The sequence below is a fragment of the Nomascus leucogenys genome, chromosome 19 (assembly GCF_006542625.1).
Source record: "Nomascus leucogenys isolate Asia chromosome 19, Asia_NLE_v1, whole genome shotgun sequence".
Taxonomy (NCBI): Eukaryota; Metazoa; Chordata; class Mammalia; order Primates; family Hylobatidae; genus Nomascus; species Nomascus leucogenys.
Window position 1 is genome coordinate 32,795,744 of NC_044399.1, and position 8,306 is coordinate 32,804,049.

Sequence of the window (8,306 nt, forward strand, 5' to 3'; positions counted from 1 at the left end):
ACCCCCGCTCCTCCCGCCCAGCCCACCGCCCCGCGCAGCCCCAGCCACTCCGTCCTCCTGGCCCACCCCAGGGCGTCGGAACTGGTGGTTCCCTCGGCGGTTCCAGGCCCCTCTCCTCCTTCCCCGTCAGAAGCAGCTTCGCAGCGCCACTCAGTGAGCGGAGATTACCAGGGCCTGTTTCCCAAGGCTCCGCCCAGCCCTCGAACCTGTAGGAGCAAGCGCTGCATCCCCCGGGACTGCGCCCTCGCCTCAAGGAAAACGCCGGTCGAGACGGATGAGAAATGGCTAGAGGGACGGAGACGTAAGTGCCTGTTTCCGTGTGGTCAACTATACAAAATATGTAATTACATGTCTATAACACATATAATAAAGTAAGTCCAGGCCGGGCACGGTGGCTTACGCCTGTAATCCCAGCACTTTGGGAGGCCGAGGCAGGAGGATCACGAGGTCAGGAGTTCGAGACCAGACTGGCCAACAGTGAAACCCCGTCTCTACTAAAAATACAAAAATTTAGCCTGATGTGCTGGTGTGCGCCTTTAATCCCAGCTACTCCTGAGGCTGAGGCAAGAGAATCGCGTGAACCCGGGAAGCGGAGGCTGCAATGAGCCGAGATGGCGCCACTGCACTCCAGCCCGGGCAACAGTGCGAAAATTCGTCTTAAATAAATACATAAATCAAGTCCGCAAAATGATGTTAGTCGGTGATAATAGGGCCCGCCTGCAGGGAGGACGGAGCTCGGCGCTTGTGGGGCGGGGCATGCAAATTTCAGATGGCTGTTTCGCTCGGGAACTATGGGAACAAAAAGGGAAAGTAAATATCCCCCCAAACTTATAACACTATTACTTGTGCAATGTTACAAATTGTAACAAGGAAAACCGTGTGAACCTAGGGCAGAGAGTGCTTCTTTACTTGACAATCACTTTTCTTACCGTGAGCTCACGATGAGTGGGAGAAGGAGTGCTGTGGCTAAAAGAAAAAATTTGTTATCACTCTTCGGCCTTTTGGTTAAAATCAATTATCGGATCTGTTCTTATCAGTTTAAAATCTGATAAGTTTTGCTCTCCAAGGACAATATGTTAAATGGATTTTTGGAGCAGAACGCTTACTGTGTCCATTACACGCGTCGAGCTGGTATGGCAGTATCTCCAAAAACGGTGCACCCCCTCCGGGGATACATACTTGTTTCCTAAAAGTAGAGAGAGAGAAAGAGATGTGAGAGGGACAGACACGAATCTGCGGAGTAGCTTGCACGCCCAGTGCCTGTGACACGCTGACACGCCGGCCTGTCTTAAGCGCTGCTTGAGGTACCATGAGGACGGTAGGCTTTTGCGGCAGGCACAATTCCGTTTCCACTGTGATTACTGCGCTTTGGGAAGGCCACGAGTGACCTACTCCTTTGGAGGTCCTTAGATCTCAGCTTGACAGTCGAGTGGGTGTCGTTGGTGGTGGTGACCTTTTAAAGGAATGGGATCCACCCTGAATTGAACTTCTCCTCTCTCTCTGTCTCTCTCTCTCTCTCCCCCCGCTTTCCCCCGCTCTCTCTTTTGGTTTCCCCCACTCCCTCCCAAGTTATGGGGTACATGTGCAGGACGTGCAGGTTTGGAACATAGGTACACGTGTGCCACGGTGCTTTGCTGCACCTATCCACCAGTCACCTAGGTTTGAAGCCCCGCATGCGTTGGCCACTTGTCCTAATGCTCTCTCTCCCCTTGCCCCCCACGCGCCGTCAGGGCCCGCTGTGCGATGTTCCCCTCCCTGTGTCCATGTGTTCTCACTCACTGTTGAACTCCCACTTAGGAGTGAGAACATGCGGTGTTTGGTTTTCGCTTCCTGTGTCAGTTTGCTGAGAATGAGGCCTTCCGGCTGCATCCACGTTCCTGCAGAGGGCATGAACTCATCCTTTTTGATGGCTGCGTAGTAATTCCATGGTGTATACGTGCCACATTTTCTTTATCCAGCCTATCATTGATGGGCATTCGAGTTGGTTCCAAGTCTTTGCTATTGTAAATAGTGCTGCAGTGAACATACGTGTCCGTGTGTCTTCCTAGTAGGAACTTCTTCCTCTTCAGCCCGCTGAGTAGCTGGCACTTTAAGGCAGGTGCCAACGCACCGGCAACAAGCTTCCTTTTTTGCCCAGGAAAAACTGAGGCGCAGGTAGTATAAGCCATTTATCACGGAACGCACAGGAGCAGAAACTCGAGTCCAAGCATCGTGGCTCCACCCTTCATGCTCGATGCATCTTTAGGCTCCGTTCTAGGTACGTGTATCCTTTACGGGATCAGCCACCGGCAGTTGCCTTGCAACCATGATGACAAATCTCTGCCGGCTCTTTTGGGTCTCATGCCTGTATCTATACGTTGCATCCCAGCATAAAGATCGGAATGTCCCTTTCGCTGACCCAGTCTCTCACCCTTTCCAAACTCCAGAAATCTTGTCGGTCCTCCGAAGAACTCCCCCTGCTTCTTTCTCTAAAGGCTGCCTTCAGGCCGGGCACAGTGGGAGGATCGCTTGAGCCCAGAAGGCCGCAGTGAGGTGACATCACGCCATTGCACTGCAGCCCCGGCGACAGAGCCAGAGCCCCGTCTCGAAACAAACAAACAAACAAAGACAAAGGAAGAAAGAGCCCAGGCAACCTAGCGAAAACCCGTTCGCGCTGGCGCGTATCTGTACCCCAGCTATTCCAGAGGCTGAGGCGGGGGGATGGGTGGACGCTGGGAGGCGGATGCTGCAGTGAGCAGTGATTGCACCACTGCACTCCAGCCTGGGTGACAGAGCCAGAGCCCGTCCCAAATAAATAAACAGAAAAATAAAGGAACCAGTTTGTAGAAAGCGGGAGAGGGTCCCATTGAACTTCAAGCCTTGAAGCAACAGCTGTGGCCCCCACAGCTGTTGCTTGAAGGTTGGACCAGCAGGCTGGAGGAGTCGCCATCTTGGCAGGGATCATTGACCCTGATCTATCGTCGGGAGGAGGAAGAGCTGATCTTATGCAGGGAGGGCAGGTGGACTATGTGTGGCCTCTGGTGATCGGTTTGGGTGCCAGGTGTTACTCCCAGGGCCACCTGTAACTGTGACGGTGCAGGAACCGTGACTTGAGAAGGGCCTGGCCACGGGGGGCTTAGGCCCCTCGGGAATGAGTGTTTGGTTCCCGGTACCCAGGGAAACCACCGGCACCGGCAGAGGTGATAGCCGAGGAGGAGCGGGGATTTGGAGGAGAGACACAGGATGAGTACCGGGGGCAGCCCCGTGATCAGCAACTGCTGCAAGAGGGGCTGTTGGTTCGACTCACTAGTCTTCTGCGGCTCTATGCGGTACTGAAGGGCAGAAGACAGAAGGTACGAAAACCACAAAAATTAGCCGGGCGTGGTGCTGCGCGTCAATAATCCCAGCTACTCGGGAGGCTGAGACAGGAGAATCGCTTGAACCCGGGAGGCGGAAGTTTCAGCGAGCCGAGATCACGCCACTGCAGTCCAACCTGAGGGTCCGAGCGAGACTCTTATCTCAGAAAATAAAGACAGAATGAAAGAGCCCGGCGCGGTGGCTCAGGTCTGTAATCCCGGCGCTTTGGGAGGCCGAGGCGGGCGGATCGCCTGAGGTCAGGAGCTCGAGACCAGCCTGGCCGACATGGCGAAACCCCCCTATAAAGACAAAAATTAGCCGGGCGTGGTGGCCTACGCCTGTAATCCCAGCTACCCGAGAGGCTGAGGCAGGAGAATCGCTGGAACCCGGGAGGTAGAGGCTGCCGTGAGCCGAGATCGCGCCTCTGCACTCCAGCCTGGGTGACAGAGCAAGAGTTTGTCTCAAAAATAAAAACAGAAAGCCTGGGTGAGCGGCGGCTCAAGCCTGTAATCGCAACACTTTGGGAGGCGGCAGCTGGGCGGATCACCAGAGGTCGGGTGTTGGAGACCAGCCCGACCAACATGGAGAAACCCCGTCTGTACGAAGAACACAAACTTAGCCGGGCGTGGTGGCACACGCCTGTAGTCCCAGCTGCTCGGGAGGCTGAGGCAGGAGAATCGCTTGAACCCGGGAGGCGGAGGCTACAGAGAGCCTAGATCGCCCCATTGGACTCCAGGCTGGGTAACGAGAGCGGAAACTCCGTCTCAAAAAAAAAAAAAAAAAAAAAATTGTGAGGATTTTACTGACACTGCCGTCAAAATCTCATGTGTATTTCACACTTACAGCACAGCTCCATTAGAACTGACCACATTTCCAGGGCTCCCTAGATACCCGTGGCTAGCGGCTGCCACACTACACCGTGCTGGGCGGTAGAATGGGGATGACAAGACACGACGGCGGAGATCGGGATGGCGTGAAGTGAGGGAAACACTCGCCCGCAGGGAAAATATTGAATAGCAAGGGGGCACCGAAAGACTCAGTAGTCCACATGAATATCTTGATTATCAGGTAGCTGAGATAATGTGGGCTCCAGCTCTACGGGGTCTGTGGGTTTTCTCTTCGTGTGTGCGGAGACGGAGACGAGAGATCGTAGAGATAAAGAGAGAAGACAAAGAGATAGGAAGAAAGACAGCTGGGCCCGGGGGACCACTGCCACCAAAGCGCGGAGACAGGTAGTGGCCCGGGATGCCTGGAGGCGCTGCTATTTATTGGATTCAAGGCAAGGGGGCAGGGTAAGGAGTGTCAGTCATCTCAAATGATTGATAGGTCACGCGAGTCACGTGTCCACTGGACGGGGGGCCTTTCCCTTTGTGGTAGCCGAGGTGGAGAGGGAGGACAGCAGACGTCAGCGTTTCTTCCACGCACTTATCAGAAAGATCAAAGACTTTGGTACTTTTACTCATTCTGCTACTGCTCTCTTCTAAGGACTTAAAAGGGGGAGCCAGGTGTACAGGCGGAACATGAAAGTGAACAAGGAGGGTGACCACTGAAGCCCCCACAGCATCACAGGGAGACGTTGAGGCCTGCGGATGACTGCGGGCAGGCCTGGCTGATGTCAGGCCTCCCTCAAGAGGTGGTGGAGCGGAGTGTTCTCTATCTCCCCTGGGGAGAGGGAGATTCCCCTTCCCGGTCTGCTAAGTAACGGGTGCCTTCCCAGGCACTGGCGCCACGGCTAGACCAAGGTCTCCTAAGGAACCAGGGCCTTCCCAGGCAACTGGCATTACCGCTAGGCCAAGGAGCCCTCAAGCGGCCCTTCTCTGGGCGTGAATGAGGGCTCACACTCTTGTTTTCTGGTCACCTCTCACTGTGGCCCTTCGGCTCCTAACTCTGTGTGGCCCGGTTTTCCCTAGGTAAGCATAATAGAACGGAGATTATTATGGTAATAGAACAAAGAGTAATGCTACAAACTAATGACTGATAATAGTCAGATATAATCATATCTGTATCCTATCTCTAGTAAAACTTTTCTTATTCTAATTATTTTCTTTATTATACTGGAACAGCTTGTGCCTTCGGGCTCTTGCCTCGGCACCCGGGTGGCTTGCCGCCCACAAGGTGAGATATATTGCGTTGAACTATAATTTATGTTGATTGCTGAATGGTTTAGGGCGGGGGTGGGTTGGGGCACCCCCTGAAATTCTGCCCTGGAGGAGTGGCCTCACCCTAACCCTGGCCGTGGCTCATATTAAGGCCCACCTCTTAGGGCGGTGGAGTGAAATGAATTTTCGAGGCAATGCGCGGAAAGCCCTCGGCCCTCCGCTGAAGCTGCGTTAGGAAGGAGGAAGGGAGAGGGAAACGCTGACCCCGCAGGCGGCAGTCTGAGCCTCGGAGAGAAACTTTATCCCAACCTTGCTGGGGGCCTTGACGCCCATCTTGCCCCAAGAGCACCCCGGCAGTCACCCCAGCCCTCTGGGGTCCTGCCACCCCGAGCCCGACCTTCCCCCTTTTCCCCCGCGCCGGGCCAGTAGCCTCCTAACTGCGTCTTCTCTGTCGCGGTCTGTGGTGCTCATCACGTTTGCGTCGTTTCCTCGCTCCACAAACTTCGACTGAGCGCCTTCCACACGCCAGGCGCCAGACTCGCGCGGGGAAACAGGGAGAAGCACTGAGGAGGGGTCCCAGCCCTCAGTGCTGGGATTTCAGAGCGGGAGATAAAGGATTGCCCAGAAGGGTGGTGAGTGGAATAGCTGATATAAACAACGGGGGCGCGATGAAATACACAGGAGGGCTGCTAGGCACACAGGGGGCGGGTGCCGAGGGCCCTAGACTAAGGGAGGCTTCCTGGACGGGTGACACCCAGGCGGAGTCCTGACGACCTGCGTCAGAAGTAGCCAGGCCAGGAGGAGGTGAAAGGAATCCACGTCCCGAGCAGAGAGGCAGCTTTCCCTACACAGCAGAGGACACGGTCCGTGCTCAGGAGCCACAGGAGACGCAGGCACGGGGGCTGGGGAGAATCCTTGCTGGGCCCTCGCCGTCCACGCGCCGCCTCCCTCTGCCGGGTGTCTGGTGCCAGCCTCCTGCCTGGCAGAGGAACTCCAGGCCCTGCTCCCGGAAGCCCCTCCAGGCCTTCGGCTTCCCTGAATCGGCATAGGGCCCCTCGTTCCCTCGGGTACGGGGCCGGTCTCCCCGCCCGCTCGCGGCGAAGTAGAGGCCCAGCTCAGCCCGCGCTCCTGCCCTGGGGCCTCCTCTTTCTCCAGGAAAACGTGGACCGCTCTCCGCCGACAGGTCTCTTCCACAGACCCCTGTCGCCTTCGCCCCCAGTCTCTTCCGGTTGTGTCCTTTGGCTGGCTGGATAGAAACGAGGAAGTCGCCCCCAGCGGAGCCGCGGCTCCGCCAGGCAGAGGCGGCCCCGGGGGCGGAGTCAAGCGCGGAGGCCACGTCCTCTGTGAAGGGGCGGGGCATGCAAATTCGGAATGAAAGCCCGGGAACGCCGGAACAGGCACGGGTGTAAGATTTCCCTTTTCAAAGGCGGAGAATAAGAAATCAGCCCGAGTGTGTGAGGGCGTCAATGGTGCTGTGGACGAGACAGAGGGAATGGGGCGAGGAGCGAGGCTGGGGCTCTCACCGCGACTTGAATGTGGATGAGAGTGGGACGGCGACGGCGGGCGCGGAGGCGCCCGCATCGCTTCTCGGCCTTTTGGCTAAGATCAAGTGTAGTATCTGTTCTTATCAGTTTAATAACTGATACGTCCTCTATCCGAGGACAATCTATTAAATGGATTTTTGGAGCAGGAAGATGGAATAGGAGCTTGCTCCGTCCACTCCACGCATCGGCCTGGTATTGCAGTGCCTCCAGGAACGGTGCATCCCCTCCGGGGATACAACGTGTTTCCTAAAAGTAGAGAGAGGAAGAGACGTGAGAGGGACAGAGACGAACACTGCGGGGCGGCTTGCACGCCCAGTGCCTGTGACACGCTGACACGCCGGCCTGTCTTAAGCGCTCCTTGAGGTACAATGAGGACGGTAGGCTTTTGCGGCAGGCACAATTCCGTTTCCACTGTGATTACTGCGCTTTGGGAAGGCCACGAGTGACCTACTCCTTTGGAGGTCCTTAGATCTCAGCTTGACAGTCGAGTGGGTGTCGTCGGTGGAGGTGGTGGTGGTGGTGACCTTTTAAAGAATGGGATCCACCCTGAATTGAACTTCTCCTCTCTCTCTCTCTCTCTCTCTCTCTTTCTCTCTCTCTCCCCCCGCTTTCCCCCGCTCTCTCTTTTGGTTTCCCCCACCCCCTCCCAAGTTATGGGGTACATGTGCAGGACGTGCAGGTTTGGAACATAGGTACACGTGTGCCACGGTGCTTTGCTGCACCTATGCACCAGTCATATAAGTTTGAAGCCCCGCATGCGTTGGCCATTTGTCCTTATGCTCTCTCTCCCCTTGCCCCCCACGCGCCGTCAGGGCCCGCTGTGTGATGTTCCCCTCCCTGTGTCCATGTGTTCTCACTCACTGTTGAACTCCCACTTAGGAGTGAGAACATGCGGTGTTTGGTTTTCGCTTCCTGTGTCAGTTTGCTGAGAATGAGGCCTTCCGGCTGCATCCACGTTCCTGCAGAGGGCATGAACTCATCCTTTTTGATGGCTGCGTAGTAATTCCATGGTGTATACGTGCCTCATTTTCTTTATCCAGCCTATCATTGATGGGCATTCGAGTTGGTTCCAAGTCTTTGCTATTGTAAATAGTGCTGCAGTGAACATATGTGTCCGTGTGTCTTCCTAGTAGGAACTTCTTCCTCTTCAGCCCGCTGAGTAGCTGGCACTTTAAGGCAGGTGCCAACGCACCGGCAACAAGCTTCCTTTTTTGCCCAGGAAAAACTGAGGCGCAGGTAGTATAAGCCATTTATCACGGAACGCCCAGGAGCAGAAACTCGAGTCCAAGCATCGTGGCTCCACCCTTCATGCTTGATGCATCTTTAG

At 55.6% G+C, this 8,306-nt stretch overlaps 1 non-coding gene and 1 pseudogene across 1 annotated transcript; both read left to right on the forward strand.

Moving 5' to 3' along the window:
* Positions 1-985: 985 nt before the first annotated feature.
* LOC115831663 lies at positions 986-1,165 on the forward strand (annotated as a pseudogene).
* Positions 1,166-7,014: 5,849 nt separating this feature from the next.
* LOC115831658 lies at positions 7,015-7,205 on the forward strand. The gene has a single exon (XR_004027177.1). It is a non-coding gene; the product is annotated as a U2 spliceosomal RNA (small nuclear RNA).
* The last annotated feature ends 1,101 nt before the right edge of the window (positions 7,206-8,306 follow it).